Genomic DNA, 18,073 nt, shown 5'->3' with positions numbered 1-18,073 from the left:
AGTTTATTCACATATGCATCTTCCTTTCCCACACAAATTCTTGGTTTTATTTCTGTGCCTAAATGCATGACAGCTGTACTTTGTATATGTGACCATTTGTGGACACATCTGACATTGTATCCAAGGGCTATTACTTCATCTTATTCCATCCTACCTAAAACAGTATCAGATCAGATCAGTCGCTCAGTCGTGTCCAACTCTTTGCGACCCCATGAATTGCAGCACGCCAGGCCTCCCTGTCCATCACCAACTCCTGGAGTTCACTCAGACTCACGTCCATCGAGTCAGTGATGCCATCCAGCCATCTCATCCTCTGTCGTCCCCTTCTCCTCCTGCCCCCAATCCCTCCCAGCATCAGAGTCTTTTCCAATGAGTCAACTCTTCGCATCAGGTGGCCAAAGTACTGGAGTTTCAGCTTCAGCATCATTCCTTCCAAAGAAATCCCAGGGCTGATCTCCTTCAGAATGGACTGCTTGGATCTCCTTGCAGTCCAAGGGTCTCTCAAGAGTCTTCTCCAACACCACAGTTCAAAAGCATCAATTCTTCGGCACTCAGCCTTTTTCACAGTCCAACTCTCACATCCATACATGACCACTGGAAAAACCATAGCCTTGACTAGATGGACCTTTGTTGGCAAAGTAATGTCTCTGCTTTTGAATATGCTATCTAGGTAGGTCATAACTTACCTTCCAAGGAGTAAGCGTCTTTTGATTTCATGGCTGCAGTCACCATCTGTAGTGATTTTGGAGCCCAGAAAAATAAAGTCTGACACTCTTTCCACTGTTTCCCCATCTATTTCCTGTGAAGTGGTGGGACCGGATGCCATGATCTTCATTTTCTGAATGTTGAGCTTTAAGCCAACTTTTTCACTCTCCACTTTCACTTTCATCAAGAGGCTTTTGAGTTCCTCTTCACTTTCTGCCATAAGGGTGGTGTCATCTGCATATCTGAGGTTATTGAGATTTCTCCCAGCAGTCTTGATTCCAGCTTGTGTTTCTTCCAGTCCAGCGTTTCTCATGATGTACTCTGCATATAAGTTAAATAAACAGGGTGACAATATACAGCCTTGACGAACTCCTTTTCCTATTTGGAACCAGTCTGTTGTTCCATGTCCAGTTCTAACTGTTGCTTCCTGACCTGCAGATAGATTTCTCAAGAGACAGATCAGGTGGTCTGGTATTCCCATCTCTTTCAGAATTTTCCACAGTTTATTGTGATCCACACAGTCAAAGGCTTTGGCATAGTCAATAATGCAGAAATAGATGTTTTCTGGAACTCTCTTGCTTTTTCCATCATCCAACGGATGTTGGCAATTTGATCTCTGGTTCCTCTGCCTTTTCTAAAACCAGCTTGAACATCAGGAAGTTCATGGTTCACATATTGCTGAAGCCTGGCTTGGAGAATTTTGAGCATTACTTTACTAGCGTGTGAGATGAGTACAATTGTACAGTAGTTTGAGCATTCTTTGGCATTGCCTTTCTTTGGGATTGGAACAGTATATAGAAAAATAAATTATGAGTATGTTTCTAATAGGAAACACCTTTAAATAATGTAATTTATACACTTTGTTTTTCTAACAAAAATGTGCTTTACCCCTGCAGTGGGGTCTTTGTTTCCATCTCTGTAACCTCAGTCGAGTATAGGGCCTAGCACATAGTAAGTAATGAATACATGTTTGTTGAAGGAATAAATGAATGAGCTACAGGATGCAGGTTGCAATGTGAGCATCCGGAATTTTCAGTTTCTGACAGGAGACGTGCCAAATACGGTTAAATAAATTAATCAACAATGTCACAAGCTGTTCTGGTAAAAATTACTTTAAAAATTTTACTTTCCTTGGATATGTGCCTTAAATCTGTCAATTATTCACTTTTATGTCCTTTTTTTAAAATAAATTGCCAGCAGCCATGGGACATTGCATCAAAAATGAGTCTAATGTATAAATCAAGTTGAAGGTAAAGTTAAAGGGAATTGTTTCTATTACAATTAGATAATAATTCTTTTTTTTTTATTTTATTTTATTTTTAAACTTTACATAATTGTATTAGTTTTGCCAAATATCAAAATGAATCCGCCACAGGTATACATGTGTTCCCCATCCTGAACCCTCCTCCCTCCTCCCTCCCCATTCCATCCCTCTGGGTCGTCCCAGTGCACCAGCCCCAAGCATCCAGCATCGTGCATCGAACCTGGACTGGCACTCATGTCAGTCTTCCCTTTTTAGTTCAGTTCCATTAAACCCCCACACACACAGCAAGTAGCTTAGTTACTTGCAGAGCATCTCCATCTTTTTAAGGCCTGTTATTACACTTAATGAGATCTACTTTGCTAGTTTAGGCTTCCTACTTGGGCATGCCATTTCTGAAATCTCTGCTGAATTTCTCAAGTGTTAAAGAAATCTCTACACTATGAATATTTGTACATGAATGTCTCCCAGGGAATTATTCAGCTTCCAAATCCCTTGTTCTTTCTTTGCTCACACCCATCAAGTTTCATACTATGTAAGTATAGCTTCATATTCTGCCAAAGGCCTAAGCAGATCCCTAAGGATTGTTCTGAAGCTCTGCCATGGGTTTCTCCCTCTCTTTCAATTCTCTGCTCCTCAAATTCCAGTTGCCCCAGGCTCTTCAACTTCCGTCTGTGTCTCATGAGGTTAGTAATATACCTGTTCCTTGCTTGAGATGTCTCTCTTCACACCGTGATGCAAACTTACCTCCAGGCAGAGAGGCAGGAGTAGCGTAGCACTCGCCTTGTTTGTTTCCTGCCTCTCAGAGATCACAGTGTCTGTGAACCATCTCAATGTCTGTGAACCATTGCCCTGTATATTCTTTCCAATTTTCTAGCTGTTTATGGGAGGGGGATAGCTCTAGGCCTAGTTACTCTGTTAGGATCAGAACTTTATTTGAATTAGATTTTCTATGAAATTTTTTAGTTGTTTTGGCACATTTTCTTCTTTGCAGGCAATTAAAGTTTAACTATACAGAAAAAACTACTTATTAAACTCTATTTCTAACACAATCATGCTCACAGTGGACTGGTACATGTTAGGTTGACATACCCTTTTTAGAAAGCTGCTAAGTCCAGAAATTGTGTATAGAAGTCTTCTACTCCATTTTCAGATATTCTTTGAACCTGTTACTTTGGTTGTCACATGATCTGATGTCTTGAGATAACTATTTACTAGGGTAGTCTTTCGTTTTGTTGTATATGGTGATCCCATAAAGAGCTTTTTTCCTATCAGTTAACTCCATCCCTGGATGCTAAGTTGGTAAGAATCTGCCTGCAATGCAGATGCAGGAGACCTGCATTTGATCCTTGGGTCAGGAAGATCCCCTGGAGGAGGGCAGGACAGCCCACTCCAGTATTATTGCCTGAAGAATCCCATGGACAGAGGAACCTGGTGAGCTATGGTCCATGGGGTCGCAAAGAGTTGGAGACGACGACTGAGAGACTAACACGTATATAACACAGTTAACTCCATCTGCCAATTTTTAATGTTCTCTTCAGTTCTCATGAATTAACCACACCCTTACTTAACGCCTCTTCCATTATGCTACCTGTTCTGCTCTATTATGCTAGCATATTAACAACTAGGTGGTATTTTTGATAATTTCACTGCAGATGGTGACTGCAGCCATGAAATTAAAAGACGCTTACTCCTTGGAAGGAAAGTTATGACCAACATAGCATATTCAGAAGCAGAGACATTACTTTGCTAACAAGGGTCCGTCTAGTCAAGGCTATGGTTTTTCCTGTGGTCATGTATGGATGTGAGAGTTGGACTGTGAAGAAGGCTGAGCACTGAAGAATTGATGCTTTTGAACTGTGGTGTTGGAGAAGACTCTTGAGAGTCCCTTGGACTGCAAGGAGATCCAAGCAGTCCATTCTGAAGGAGATCAGCCCTGGGATTTCTTTGGAGGGAATGATGCTGAAGAAGAAACTCCAGTACTTTGGCCACCTGATGCGAAGAGTTGACTCATTGGAAAAGACTCTGATGCTGGGAGGGATTGGGGGCAGGAGGAGAAGGGGACGACAGAGGATGAGATGGCTGGATGGCATCACTGACTCGATGGACGTGAGTCTGAGTGAACTCCGGGAGTTGGTGATGGACAGGGAGGCCTGGCATGCTGCGATTCATGGGGTCGCAAAGAGTCGGACACGACTGAGCGACTGAACTGAACTGAAGTGAATTCATGAAGTTGTATTTTTTTTTTTTACTTGATTATTTGTCTTTCAAGACCGGAAGCTGTCTGTGGCTCAGATCATGAACTCCTTATTGCCAAATTCAGACTTAAACTGAAGAAAGTAGGGAAAACCACTAGGCCATTCAGGTATCACCTGAATCAAATCCCTAACGATTATACAGTGGAAGTGAGAAATAGATTCAAGGGACTAGATCTGATAGACAGAGTGCCTGATGAACTATGGACGGAGGTTCGTGACATTGTACAGGACACAGGGATCAAGAACATCTCCAAGAGAAAGAAAGGCCAAAAAAAAATAATAATAATAATGGCTATCTGAGGAGGACTTACATATAGCTGAAACAAGAAGAGAAGCAAAAAGCAAAGGAGAAAAGGAAAGATATACCCATCTGAATGCAGAGTTCCAAAGAATAGCAAGGAGAGACAAGAAAGCATTTCTCAGTGATCAGTGCAAAGAAATAGAGGAAAACAATAGAATGGGAAAGACTAGAGATCTCTTCCAGAAAATTACAGATACCAAGGGAATATTTCATGCAAAGATGGGCACAATAAAGGACAGATATGGTATGGACCTAACAGAAGCAGAAGATATTAAGAAGAGCTGGCAAGAATACACAGAAGAACTGTACAAAAAAGATCTTCATGACCCAGATAATCATGATGGTGTGATCACTCACCTAGAGCCAGATATCCTGGAATGAGAAGTCAAGTGGGCCTTAGGAAGCATCACTATGAACAAAGCCAGTGGAGATGATGGAATTCCATTTGAGATATTTCAAATCCTAAAGATGATGCTGTGAAAGTGCTGCACTCAACATGCCAGCAAATTTGGAAAACTCAGCAGTGGCCATAGGACTGGAAAAGGTCCATTTTCATTCCAATCCCAAAGAAAGGCAATGCCAAAGAATGCTCATACTACTGCACAATTGCATTCATCTCACACACTAGTAAAGTAATGCTCAAAATTCTCCAAGCCAGGCTTCAGCAATATGTGAACCGTGAACTTCCTGATGTTCAAGCTGGTTTTAGAAAAGGCAGAGGAACCAGAGATCAAATTGCAAACATCTGCTGGATCATCAAAAAAGCAAGAGAGTTCCAGAAAACATCTATTTCTGCATTATTGACTATGCCAAAGCCTTTGACTGTGTGGATCACAACAAACTGGAAAATTCTTCAAGAGATGGGAATACCAGACCACCTGACCTGGCTCTTAAGAAATCTATCTGCAGGTCAGGAAGCATCAGTTAGAACTGAACTTGGAACAACAGACTGGTTCCAAATAGGAAAAGGAGTACATCAAGGCTGTATATTGTCACCCTGCTTATTTAGTTTATATGCAGAGTACATCATGAGAAATGCTGGGCTGGATGAAGCACAAGCTGGAATCAAGATTGCTGGGAGAAATCTCAATAACCTCAGATATGCAGATGACACCACCCTTATAGCAGAAAGTGAAGTAGAACTAAAGAGCCTCTTGATGAAAGTGAAAGTGGAGAGTGAAAAAGTTGGCTTAAAGCTCAACATTCAGAAAACTAAGATCATGGCATCCGGTCCCATCATTTCATGGGAAATAGAGGTGGAAACAGTGAAAACAGTGGCAGACTTTATTTTGGGGGGCTCCAAAATCACTGCAGATGGTGATTGCAGCCATGAAATTAAAAGAGGCTTACTCCTTAGAAGAAAAGTTATGATCAACCTAGATAGCATATTCAAAAGCAGAGACATTACTTTGCCAACAAATGTCCATAGTCAAGGCTATGGTTTTTCCAGTAGTCATGTACAGATATGAGAGTTGGACTCTAAAGAAAGCTGAGCACTGAAGAATTGATGCTTTTACAGTGGTGTTGGAGAAGACTCTTGAGGATCCCTTGCACTGCAAGGAGATCCAATCAGTCCATCCTAAAGGAAATCAGTCCTGAATATTCATTGAAAGGACTGATGCTGAAGCTGAAACTCCAATACTTTGGCCACCTGATGGGAAGAACTGACTCATTTGAAAAGAACTTGATGGTGGGAAAGATTGAGGGCAGGAGGAGAAGGGGACGACAGAGGATGAAATGGCTGGATGGCATCACCGACTCAATGGACATGAGTTTTGAGTAAACTCCGGGAGTTGGTGATGGACAGGGAGGCCTGGCATGTTGCAGTCCATCGGGTCGCAAAGAGTCAGACATGACTTAGCGACTGAACTGAACTGAACTGATTTGTCTCTCTGAAATTTTATAGCTGCAGTAAATTAAGTATCCCAATGCATTATAAAAATTATGAAATTATGTCTAAGACACCATTGCCATTAGTCTTATTGTCTCAGAGGAAAGGAAAGACTTTTATGTAGAATATTTAAACATTTCTGGAGAAAATGATACTTGGTTAGAATTTTGGATACCCAAAGGAGGGCATGAAAGCAACTCAAGGCCTTCAGTATCGTTTTGAGATTATTAGCATTCAATGTGGTCCCATCTCTACCCACACATTGACAGTAGCTGCGGAGCTCTCACTCCTGGTTTGCCCCATTCATTCGGACCATGTGAGTGGCAATGCCAGTGGTCTTGACTGCTGTCTGCACAAACCATCATATGGACACACTGTGGCCAACAGAGCCAACCAGAGTTTAAAGGGCTGAGTCGTTCAATGTCAGCAGTTTTCAAAAGAACCAGATCAGGAAGTTTGGCTTCTCTCCTGGCCTAATGTTTAGCAGACCTTAACAAAAATGTATGTGTGTGTGTGTGTGTGTGACACATGTATGTGAAATTTCCTGAAAAACTAATCTTTTGACTTGAAAAAACGAAAGCGAAAAACGTGGTTTGATGACCTTGATTTTTTTGTTGTTGTTTCAGAGGCATTTATGGGCCTTGGCTCATGTCAACCCTGGTGAAAATGGCCTGATCACAGGCATAGTCCTTTTTTAAAAAAATGTTTTGGATCTTTCAAACTTGATATTGATAACTGAGGCTGAGCAGAGAGACATTAGCATCTGGTTTTGATGAATGTCGTCTGCTTACACTTTAAAGGAAAAGCTTTCAGGAAAAGACTGGAAATTCTTGCTCAGAAAATCAAAGTCCAATACAGTTTTTCAATACCTGATACTTATATGTTACAAGTGACCTTGGAGACTTTATTCTACCAGCTCCACATCTTCTTTAAATTACAGCATTATGGCATTATGCTTTATTTTAGGGTATATTTAGGTTTTTGTTCTAGGGTTTTTTGTTTGTTTTTCTGTCCTATATACAAAGATAACATCTTGCTTATAGAAAAATCTGATGCTCTTATTTTAGAATTAAGATGAATTGGTTCTCTGTGCTATGGGGAAAATACCTGCTACCAAAATCTGAATGATTTCTACTATTTCTTATTGAACTGACGGAAAGATATCATGTTCCACCAGCAGAATATGGCAAAGAATTGACCAGGTTACTTTGGTAGACTATGCATTTTTAAGGACAATAAAAAAGTGTGTTTTCTATTATTATGTATTCAAAGTATATCTAGCCCAGGGCCTTGCAGATTGCAGATCCTTAAATCAAATCAAATAAAAAACCAAATGAATGAATGCTTCTTGAAACACCTGATTTTTAGACATTTGATTACAAATATATTGATGAATTATTATAATCAAATAATAATTGTTTACATTTCTGAGGGCCTGATTCAGAAGTTATCTGAGTCCTGGATTTTCCCTTCCTCTTTGTTCTCCTGCCTAAACACTCACACTCTCAGAAAAGAAAAGGAGGACAGGGAATAAAAGCTAACACTTCATCTTACATGTGTTTCTTCTGAAATCCTCTGGTGAAGGGCTATTGTAAGAAAGTAATTAAAGTCAGTGTCTAAAATGAGGCTTGGGGATTATCAATAGACATCATTTATCAGCGTTGTCCCTGTTCTATATCCAAAGAGATAATCAGGAGAGCTCATTATGCATTGGACATGCCAAGAAAATTACTGTATCCAAAATGAGGAAGAGTAAAATAATTTGTACATGCGGAATATCTATCTACTTTATGACTGAAGTACTTCTCTTTCTATTTTTCTAAGGAAAGCCTTGGGATAACGTGAATCTATGTAAAATATTATGGTTCCAATGTGGAGTGCTGCAATAAAATGACCTTTTCTCTGTATTTCCACTAATTGGCTTTTAAGATGCTTTTGATGTGGCTGAAAAGGTCAAAGATCAATGAGTGACTTGTTCATCTAAATCGTTTATTTTATCAGAAAAAAACACAAGCTATTGAAAAAAATAGAATTTTGAAAGAAATACACAGTCTATTCGCCTTTGGCAGGCTCCAAAATTTTTCTTTGGCTCCTCCAAGCATGGGATGGTCTAATCAGGAGATTATCAAGTAGACTCAAGAAGTATAACAAAGTTTTGTGCTGCAGTAAATATTTATAAAACAAAACTCTGGAAAAATCCATGATACATTTTGTGTTACTAATTTAGGAACCCAAGGTATTTCTGAAATCATATGGTATCAAATTGCCTGAAGATACACGGGTCACATTGTCATTAGATAATTGCTACTATATATTCCAAAAAAATTAATCAAATTTGTGCTAAGAGAGAAAATGAAATAGAATGTACCATGGCAGAACGTGAAATAAAATGCTATTCAAGTTGTAACTTAAAAAATATTTAATCTTAAATATAATGATGTTGATCCATGAAGGAAATAACCAATATGATCTGACCTCTTAGGATATTATGCTTACATTTTTGTAAAAGTGAAGGACACAATTTCTGTTACTGCTGAGAACTAACTTGTATGTAAACAACTGATTAAATTCACTGAAATCTGTGCTCATTATGTTTAAAGGACAGAGATAGGCAATGTTTTGCCTGCATTGTAGTTTGTGCTTAAATTAAGCAATAATCAGAGTCTCAGGCCAAGTAGGGGAGACTAATGACCGATTAGAAATAGTTTTTGGACTAAAGCAAGGCATTGGGTCATTAACTCTTAATGATGGTTTATCCAAAAGAAAAGCTCTAGGCCAAGATCCTTAGTTCTCTTAAATAACAGACAGAGACTGAAAGGTATGTTTGACTGAAGGTGATATTTTATTGGTTACAGCTAACCTAGCAGAATTCACCCAGAGAAGGCAATGGCACCCCAATTCAGTACTCTTGCCTGCAAAATCCTATGGACGGAGGAGCCTGGTGGGCTGCAGTCCATGGGGTCGCACAGAGTTGGACACGACTGAGCGACTTCACGTTCACTTTTCACTTTCATGCCTTGGAGAAGGAAATGGCAACCCAGTCCAGTGTTCTTGCCTGGAGAATCCCAGGGACGGGGGAGCCTGGTGGGCTGCCATCTGTGGGGTCCCACAGAGTCGGACACGACTGAAGCGACTTAGCAGCAGCAGCAGCAGCAGAATCCACCTGGTCATGTGGAATTTAATATCCTAGTTTACTGCCCAAGAAGAACTGACCAAAGTGTTCTGTCATCGCTATCATGGCAACTTCTCAGTTTATTCCCTTTTCTATTCATTTATTCCATTTATTTATTTCTCATTTATTTATTCACTCATTCAGTAACTATTTTTGAGCACCTACTCAATGACTAGGACTCCGTTAGAATCTAGGAAAAATGCTGTTCTCAAGATATGTATCGAATGTAGACAGGGAAAGACGGGTAAAAAGGCAATTTTTATGCATTGTTATGATAGAGGATGTACAGGCTACTTTCTGAGTAGATGGGAGGCATTAAGGGACAGTAGGGAGGATATAAAATCTAAAACTAAACTAATATGCTAATTAAAAGGTAACCATGCAAGGACTTCCCTTGTGACCCAGTGGTTAAGACTCCAGGCTTTCACTGCTGAGGGCATGTGGGTTCAACCCCTGATTGGGAACTAAGATCCCATATGCCATGTGGCACAGCCAAAAATAAAAATTAAAAAAATAAAACATGCAACTATGCTGACTTGGTTTCAGAATCAACGTGGAGTATATTCTAGTTAGGGGGAAAGCTGAGTAAGAGAGAAAGAATGAGCATAAAGAAGCTAGGGAAGAAATATTTTAACCTATTAGATTATGACTACCACTAGGCAGACTGTTTTAATTCCTTCAATTTGCTCTACAGGGTGAGGGCAGATTGTTTCTTATCCTGATGTGTTTAATACTTGTAGCTGTGAACTTTAAATAGATCTAATGACTCTCTGGTACTTAATCTAAAATATATTTGGAGGAAATCTTAGAGGACCATCACACTTCAGCATTGTGTGAATCTGCCTATCCCCCAAACCCATTTCCTCTGGCCTCTGGTTGGGAAATCTTGCCTTTTTTTTTATTTTTTTTTTTAGCTCATAGACAGGCTAGATAATCTTTTGCTTAATATGTGCAGGAGTCATTCATTCATTTATCACAAGCTGTGGGCATTTTATTTTAGTTTATATCAGGAAGTCTAATTTGGGCTTAGCAGTTCATTAAGACAGTTCTTTTCTAACTGATTATTTGGCTTTTCTTCTCACAGTGGAAATTGCCTTTTATTTATTTTATAACTATTTTCTTTATGAGATAATGGAAAAAGAAGTTAGGAAAGCAAATGGTAGACCAATTGGACAATATCCCCAAGATAAACTAGATTAAATTTCCAGAGACCTAGGACCACTAAGGCTCCCACCTGCAAGAAAATATTAGCTTCAGGACAAATACTGTTGCTATCTCTGGTTGTTCAAATAGAAAAGTGGAGAAACTTTTAAAGACCTGAAGTCCCTGTTTCACCCTTACAAAATTTTAGACCAGTGACAATCTGCTTCATTTCTGTCTTTTCTATTTCCTCCTTCAGTAAAGATTATTTCTTAAGTATGAAAAACTATTCAAAACAATGTTTAATCAAATACACAGGCCACAAAATTGTATTCATTACAACATTATGTTCCTACATCTGTCCATTCACAGCAAAAGTAACAATGAACCTCCTACAGATGATTTGATATCACCTTAAGAATACTTCCTTTTTGGTTTTTTTTTGGGGGGGAGATTGTTGTTTATTTTAATTGGAGTATAATTGCTTTACAAGATTGTGTTAATTTCTGCTGTACACTGAACTGAATGTGTATACATATATCCCCTCCCTCTTGTGTATGGAAATTTTTCCACGATGAAGATGTATTACAGTTATAGCCCAGAAAATAATTGTTTTTACATTAACACACTTCTCCTCTTAGTTATTTTCTTATAAAACCCTTGCTACAGTGTTTATTTCTTCTGTGGGGGTAATAACTGATTCATATTTCCATAATGAGTATTAAAAATTTGTTCAAACTTCAAGAAAATTCTGATAGTCTTCGTAAGTTTTTATTTGGAAAATAAAAGAAATCTCTTGCTAAAAACAGCTATTCTGGATTTCTGTTAAATTCTCTGGTAACACAGTAATCTAACTCACTGGAAAAGACTCTGATACTGGGAGGGATTGGGGGCAGGAGGAGAAGGGGACGACAGAGGATGAGATGGTTGGATGGCATCACTGACTCGATGGACGTGAGTCTGAGTGAACTCCGGGAGTTGGTGATGGGTAGGGAGGCCTGGCGTGCTGCGATTCATGGGGCCGCAGAGTCGGACACGACTGAGCGACTGAACTGAACTGAACTGAACACAGTAATCTAGAATCTTCTTTCTTTGGGAATTAACACATTAATCTTTCTTTGAGAATCCTTTGTCAAATGAAGTCTTGTGGTGACCTTCAATGTACACATACACTAGCCAAAAGGCCAGTGTGATTAAAGGGGTGGAATTTTCTCTCCTGGCCTCTCTCCTATCTCCATTCCAGTCCCACCACTTACTGAGGTTTTCAGGAGCACTGTTTGAAAGCCCCGCCATATTGAAAAAGTCATAACTTGCTCCATGAGTTTTTTGAAGTTAGAACCTTTAACCTGTATCATGTAATCCAAAGAGTTTTTGAAAATTTCAAAATTTAAATCTTCTCAGGAATCTTGTTTTTGTTTGCTTTTCCTGGGTTCCTTGTCAACAGTTTGCAGAAATAGATCTGTAATCAGAAAGCTTAGCCATAGACGATGATAGATTTTATTTACTGCTATCTGAGGCTAAAAGAATATCTTTTCAAATACACTCTGAAAGCATTGTGTGTGTCTACAAGTCTTGTGTGTGCCTCTTTATGTAAATCCTTAAAATGTGTGAGGCAGCTCACACACGGGGCCACATAGGTAGCTCAGTGGTAAAGAACCCACCTGTCAATGCAAGAGACACAGGACATGCAGGTTCGATCCCTGGGTGGGGAAGATCTTCTGGAGGAGGAAGTGGCAGCCCACTCCAGTATTTTTGCCTGAAAAATCCCATTGACAGAGCAGCCTGGTGCACCATGGCCCGTGGGTCTCAAAGAGTGGGACATGACTGAGTGGCCGAGCTAGAGCACGAGCCCAGGGTGAGAGCCAGGAATGGGAAGGCTGTAGTTGCCACGCTTCCCTCTTGACAACCTTCCCTTTGTTGCTCTCCCTGCAGGATCAGATGTGAGTATACACACGAATGATACTGTGTATAAACAGATGACTCATGAGAACCTACTGTACAGCTCAGGGAACTCCACTCCATGCTCTATGGTGACCTAAATTGGAGGGAAAACCACAGAAGAGGAGATATATGCATACATACAGCTGATTCACTTTACTGGACAGCAGAAACTAACACAATATTATAAATCAACTATATTCCAAATTAATTTAAAGTAACGAACTACTACCAAAAAAAAAAAAAAAAAGAATTCAATGTGAGGAGGTAATAGTGAGAGTCACTTCTGAATGAGAGCAGGCAATCCCACACTTGAAGGACTATCCTGTGACCTTGCTTTTCAGTATCCAACAGAAGAGAATTTGAGTTAACTTTTTTCATGGGCACACTGGGTGAAAACAGAACTTGTAAGTGTTTGACCACATTTTCACCAAGATGCCTACCAGAACCTTCCTGGGGGCCAAAAGTGATCCTTATGAACTTCTGTAATTCTAATACAAGGTACTAAAATTCAAGTACAAAAATTTTAGCAACTAAAATTTTCTTTCCATCAATGAATACATTAATGTGCATAGAGAGTGAAATACATTGATATAAATAAAATAGCACCTGCTTTTATTTTTGGCCACACAGCATGGCTCGTGGGGATCTTAGTTCCCTGACTGTGGATTGAACTGGAGCTTTTCGTGAGAGCATGGAGTCCTAACCACTGGACTGCCAGGGCAGTCCCCACACCTGTTGTTTTTTTTTTTTTTTTTTTTGACCAAGGTCAAGGAAGTCATACAGCTAATCTTTGTTTGGAAAAGCTAGTTTCCTAGATTTGAGGTGGCAGTTTATATTTGCCTATCCTTAAATTAAATACCTACTTATTTTAATAAATACCTGCTGCTGCTGCTGCTAAGTCGCTCAGTCGTGTCCGACTCTGTGCAACCCCATAGACAGCAGCCCACCAGGCTCCCCCGTCCTTGGGATTCTCCAGGCAAAAACACTGGAGTGGGTTGCCATTTCCTTCTCCAATGCATGAAAGTGAAAAGTGAAAGTGAAGTCGCTCAGTTGTGTCCAATTCTTAGCGACCCCATGGACTGCAGCCCACTAGGCTCCTCCATCCATGGGATTTTCCAGGCAAGAGTGCTGGAGTGGGGTGCCATTGCCAGATATTATAAATTATCACCAAATCTAAGGTTCCCAGGCACTCTGTTAAAATAACTCAGACTTAATGAATTACAATGGTTATAGAATTCAAAGCATAAGGAGATTTTGGCACAAAACTGTTTCTTAGAATAGTAATGTTGTTAGACTGCACTCATATTGCATACTTAGGAATCCAGAAAGGAAGAAAACCAAAGGCAGTCCATCAATTAAAAAAGATTAGGGTTGACATATATACACTACCATGTATAAAACGGATACTAATGGCCTGCCGTATAGCACAGAGAGCTCAGCTCAGGGCTCTGTGATGACCTAGAGGGGTGGGATGGAGGGGAGGAAGGAGGTTCAAGAGGGAGGGGATATATGTATACATATAGCTGATTTACTTCATTGTATAGCAGAAACTAACACAACATTGTAAAGCAATGATATTCTAATTTTAAAAAAACAAATTGAACTGATATCCTAAAATCAAATATTTAGAAGCCTGCACCCCCAAGTAGATTATGACTTGAAGGGAAATACAAAGTGTTGTATCCTTGCTGATAGAAAACGATGCTCTGAAAATTGCTAGGCATCTTTTACTGTAAAGAGTTGATTGATAGAAAAGTAAGCACCGTGAATATTTTTAAAAAGATGATCCTTAGCATTTCAGAAAAAAAGGCTAACTGAATAGCTCTTCAATTTATATGTAAGTAGGACTGAGTGATCTTTCAGACAAATGTGGTGTCATCAGTTTTGTTTACTGCTACTTTATGCTAGAGAAAGTGGAACCAAGAAAGAGTTAATGCTTTAGCAAAAGTGACTTTCTTCCCAGGGAAGAAATAACCAATGGGGGGAAATCTAGCTGCCTAAGTAATGGGAAAAATACACAGGACCACAAAATCTTTAAGATCAGACATTGTAGCATCTGTTAACTGATGCAGAACGACAGGGAACTTCTGTGAAAGTGTATGCTGAGAATATAAATAGTGGAATGCTGTAATTCATTACAATTACATTGCATAGAATAAAAATGAAAGGAATTCTTCTTGACTGAAAGCTTGGAATGTTCCTATATCAATTTTAATAAGAAATTCTGACTGTTTCAAGACCCACCCATAAATCAAAAAAAGGAACTTACACCAGACTGGTTGTCTAAAATATGATCCACAGACCTCCTTTCTAGGTTAGCCCATGAGCATAGAGCAGGCCAGCAATAACCAAATACCAAAGCAAGACAGTATGCTGGTGTGCAAATGATAGAAAAACTTTGTTTTACACTGAATCATATCTCCCTACCCCAGCAAAATGTCACTCAAAACATTACAAATATCTTTACGATCTCTTTCTGTCAGTGATTAGAATGTGGGGAACCTTAGTGTTTTCGTGGAGTCGCTGGCCAGATCTGATAAAAACGCAGTCATTATAACAAATTAAAGAAAGAAAATCCTTTCAGTAGGCTGTAATGACTTTGTGCTCTAATTCTGCAGTGCTGGGAGGTCAAAGGCATACCTTCCCCTATAGCCATATATGGCCTGAGGGCCATTGGACACTTTTTAAAAAAAAGATGAATGTTCTGGTATGAGCATGCTCCTAGAATCCAGTGACGTTCTTACTCAGGGTGGTCTGTAAATATTCTAAATCTTTGCTTACTATATAAAATTACAAGAAAGTGTTATCTTGCATCACTAGCAAGCACTAGATTCCTTAAGCTGTGCAAACTCTACTAAGAGATTCTCTTCTTAAAAAATAAGATCTCTCTTTTTCTCCAGCCCTCCCCGTCCCCCCCCCGCTTTTATCTAGGAACTGGCTTTTGGCTCTCTATATTCTGGCTTTTATTTTAAAAAGGTGTAAAATGTTATGCTTATAGTCAAGTATATCGCTCAGCTTTTGCCTTAAAATACATGGAAAGATCAGTTTTCTACAAGCAGTTTTGTCTGTCTCTCGCTGTTTCTTTTCCTAACTCTCTGGCTTCATGCTGTGTTTGCTTCACTTTGAAAGGGAGATTTCTCTCACTTTACCTACTTTCTGATCTTTCATCTAAACCACCCTGAGTGCATGAGCAGAATCCCAGATGAAGATGGAAAAGATGAAAAGGCACTTAAAATATATCCTAGTTATCCAGGAAAGGAGGACAGCCGAGCTAGGGGGAGAACTAGATCCATTTTTAAGTAAATGTACACATGAGCAAAACCAAATTTTGTCAGAGCTTTACTATTGCTACGTTGGTGTTTTGTTTTTGCTTTTTTTCATGCTTGTAGTATGACTATTGAATTGTATGACTATTAACTTGATGATGAGATACAAACCACAATGTTGAATTAATACTGGCACATGTCCCAGCTGGATGATACTGTTAATGTTGTCTGGCCATCTATAGGAATTCCCTCTCAAATGAATATTATCTGGTGACCAAATGCTGAGAACTGGACCAAAGCTGTAGACTCTTTTGGCTTCTGAGGAATTATTATGATTTTCCTGCTTATGGGTCTGATTTGCGGGAAGGCAAAGTTGTGCGTTTTGCTTTTAACAGATGCAACGTTTTGCCAAATCAGACGTCTTTCCTCACGGGATAAGATTAGAATGGCATTGCAAAGCAGTTCTCTTGAAACCTTCTAAAACAGATTATGTTCTTAAAAAACTTGATTCTTGACTTTGCATGTTTTAGCACTGCATTCCATTAAACCTGTGTTTGAAGTTACTAGGATTTGCTAAAATATTTGATAATGCCTAAGCAGATAAGAGATTATATGCTTTACGTATATCGTGGAAGGATTTGTTCCAGCTTGGATACAGGGTATTAATTGGCCACCTACAGTGAGCAGTGTTTAATATTTTGCCCCTACCCGCCGCCCCCCCTCAGCCTCACTCCTTTCTTGCTGCTTTTCAGGCAGAAGAGTATGTAAGTATTCTCTGAACTAAATTTGCTAACTTTCTGGAACACATTTAAACAATGCGCGCTACTTGTGTCCTATTACATTAACTTCACTTCTAATGACAAGTTGTATATATCTGTAATAAATAGCCCCTCAGGGATCAGATCAAGATTAAGGGAAAGAAAGTACACTGCTGTAGTTAAGTAATTTACAATATCTCAGTAAATGCTTGCAAAGAAATGTTTGTATCAGGAGAGCTGGTTAACAGCACTTGTGAACACTGACGATAGTAGGATGTTAAACTCTCCTGTGGAAAGTTACAATCACTTGGGTTTGATTTTTTTTTTTAAGTTACCTTTAAACTCTATACTGTTTTATACTCTATTGTCCACCATGAGAAAGAATGTTTACAACAGAAAATCATCAGTTTTAAACAGACCAACCTGGGCACAGGACAATGGCGGTGGTTGGGGGAAGGGTGATGCTGGGAGGAAGAATCTCATCAATGGCATAAGGTGGAGAAGAAAACCTTGTTTAAATTGAAAAATGATCCCTGACAGGCGATTTCCAATGAAAGCATTTTAATGAATTAGAATGACACACAGAGAAAGATACAAACATTTATGAGTAGAGAGCAATCAAGTTAAGGCATTTGGGTCTGATTAACCGAGGCATGGGCAAGGTTACAGGAGACCATGCAGAGCAGCCTGCAAGACTGGCTCCTCCACTAATGTGAGATTTAAATAGTCCACACGGAGTGAATGAGTCCTGAATTCGGGACCTGCTCAGATTCACCTGCTGGCAAGGAAACCCGGCAGCCTAGGATTTAGAATTTGGTCCTTTTCCCCTTTCACGGTGCTCAGTCTTGTTCTGGATTGGAACTTAAAATCGAAACACTTCTGAATGATTAGCATTTGAATAGATCCTACCTTGAGCAGAAGCATAACTGGACTTTAGCCCACCAGGCTCCTCTGTCCATGGGATTCTCCAGGCAAGAATACTGGAGTGGGCTGCCATTCCCTTCTCCAGGGGATCTTCCCACCCCAGAGGCCAAACCCAGGTCTCCTTCATCGTACCCAGATTCTTTACCAACTGAGCCACCAGGGAAGCCCATGTATTTGAATGGCATTCAGCAAATCTTGTTTTCAGGTTTGGACAGCTTTTATCCATTTCTATGTCTAAGTAGTTGGCAGAGACATCCTGTGAAACCAGACAGCTTAACTTGTCACTTGTCTTGTCTTCCAGGAAAGTTCTGAGAGCAGTGATTTTCATCCATCAACTTTAGAATTTCATCAATTTCTGGAAGGAGTTGAACAGAGGAAGCAAGAGAACCTAAGCAGTTCCCTGTCTTTGCTGGGGTTTCTGTTCATTGTGAGTTCATGCCTGATGTTTAGTTTGAA

General features: G+C 39.6%; 1 long non-coding RNA gene across 1 annotated transcript in view; it reads left to right on the top strand.

Moving 5' to 3' along the window:
* Positions 1-17,918: 17,918 nt before the first annotated feature.
* The window catches only part of LOC123330069, a 6,063-nt gene continuing 5,908 nt past the window's right edge, over positions 17,919-18,073 (top strand). Inside the window, exon 1 of the long non-coding RNA XR_006545777.1 lies at positions 17,919-18,044. This is a non-coding gene — a long non-coding RNA (uncharacterized LOC123330069). The remainder of the gene's footprint in view (positions 18,045-18,073) is intronic.

The sequence above is a fragment of the Bubalus bubalis genome, chromosome 17 (genome assembly GCF_019923935.1).
Source record: "Bubalus bubalis isolate 160015118507 breed Murrah chromosome 17, NDDB_SH_1, whole genome shotgun sequence".
In the NCBI taxonomy this organism is placed as follows: Eukaryota; Metazoa; Chordata; class Mammalia; order Artiodactyla; family Bovidae; genus Bubalus; species Bubalus bubalis.
This window is presented reverse-complemented; position numbering and strand designations above follow the sequence as displayed.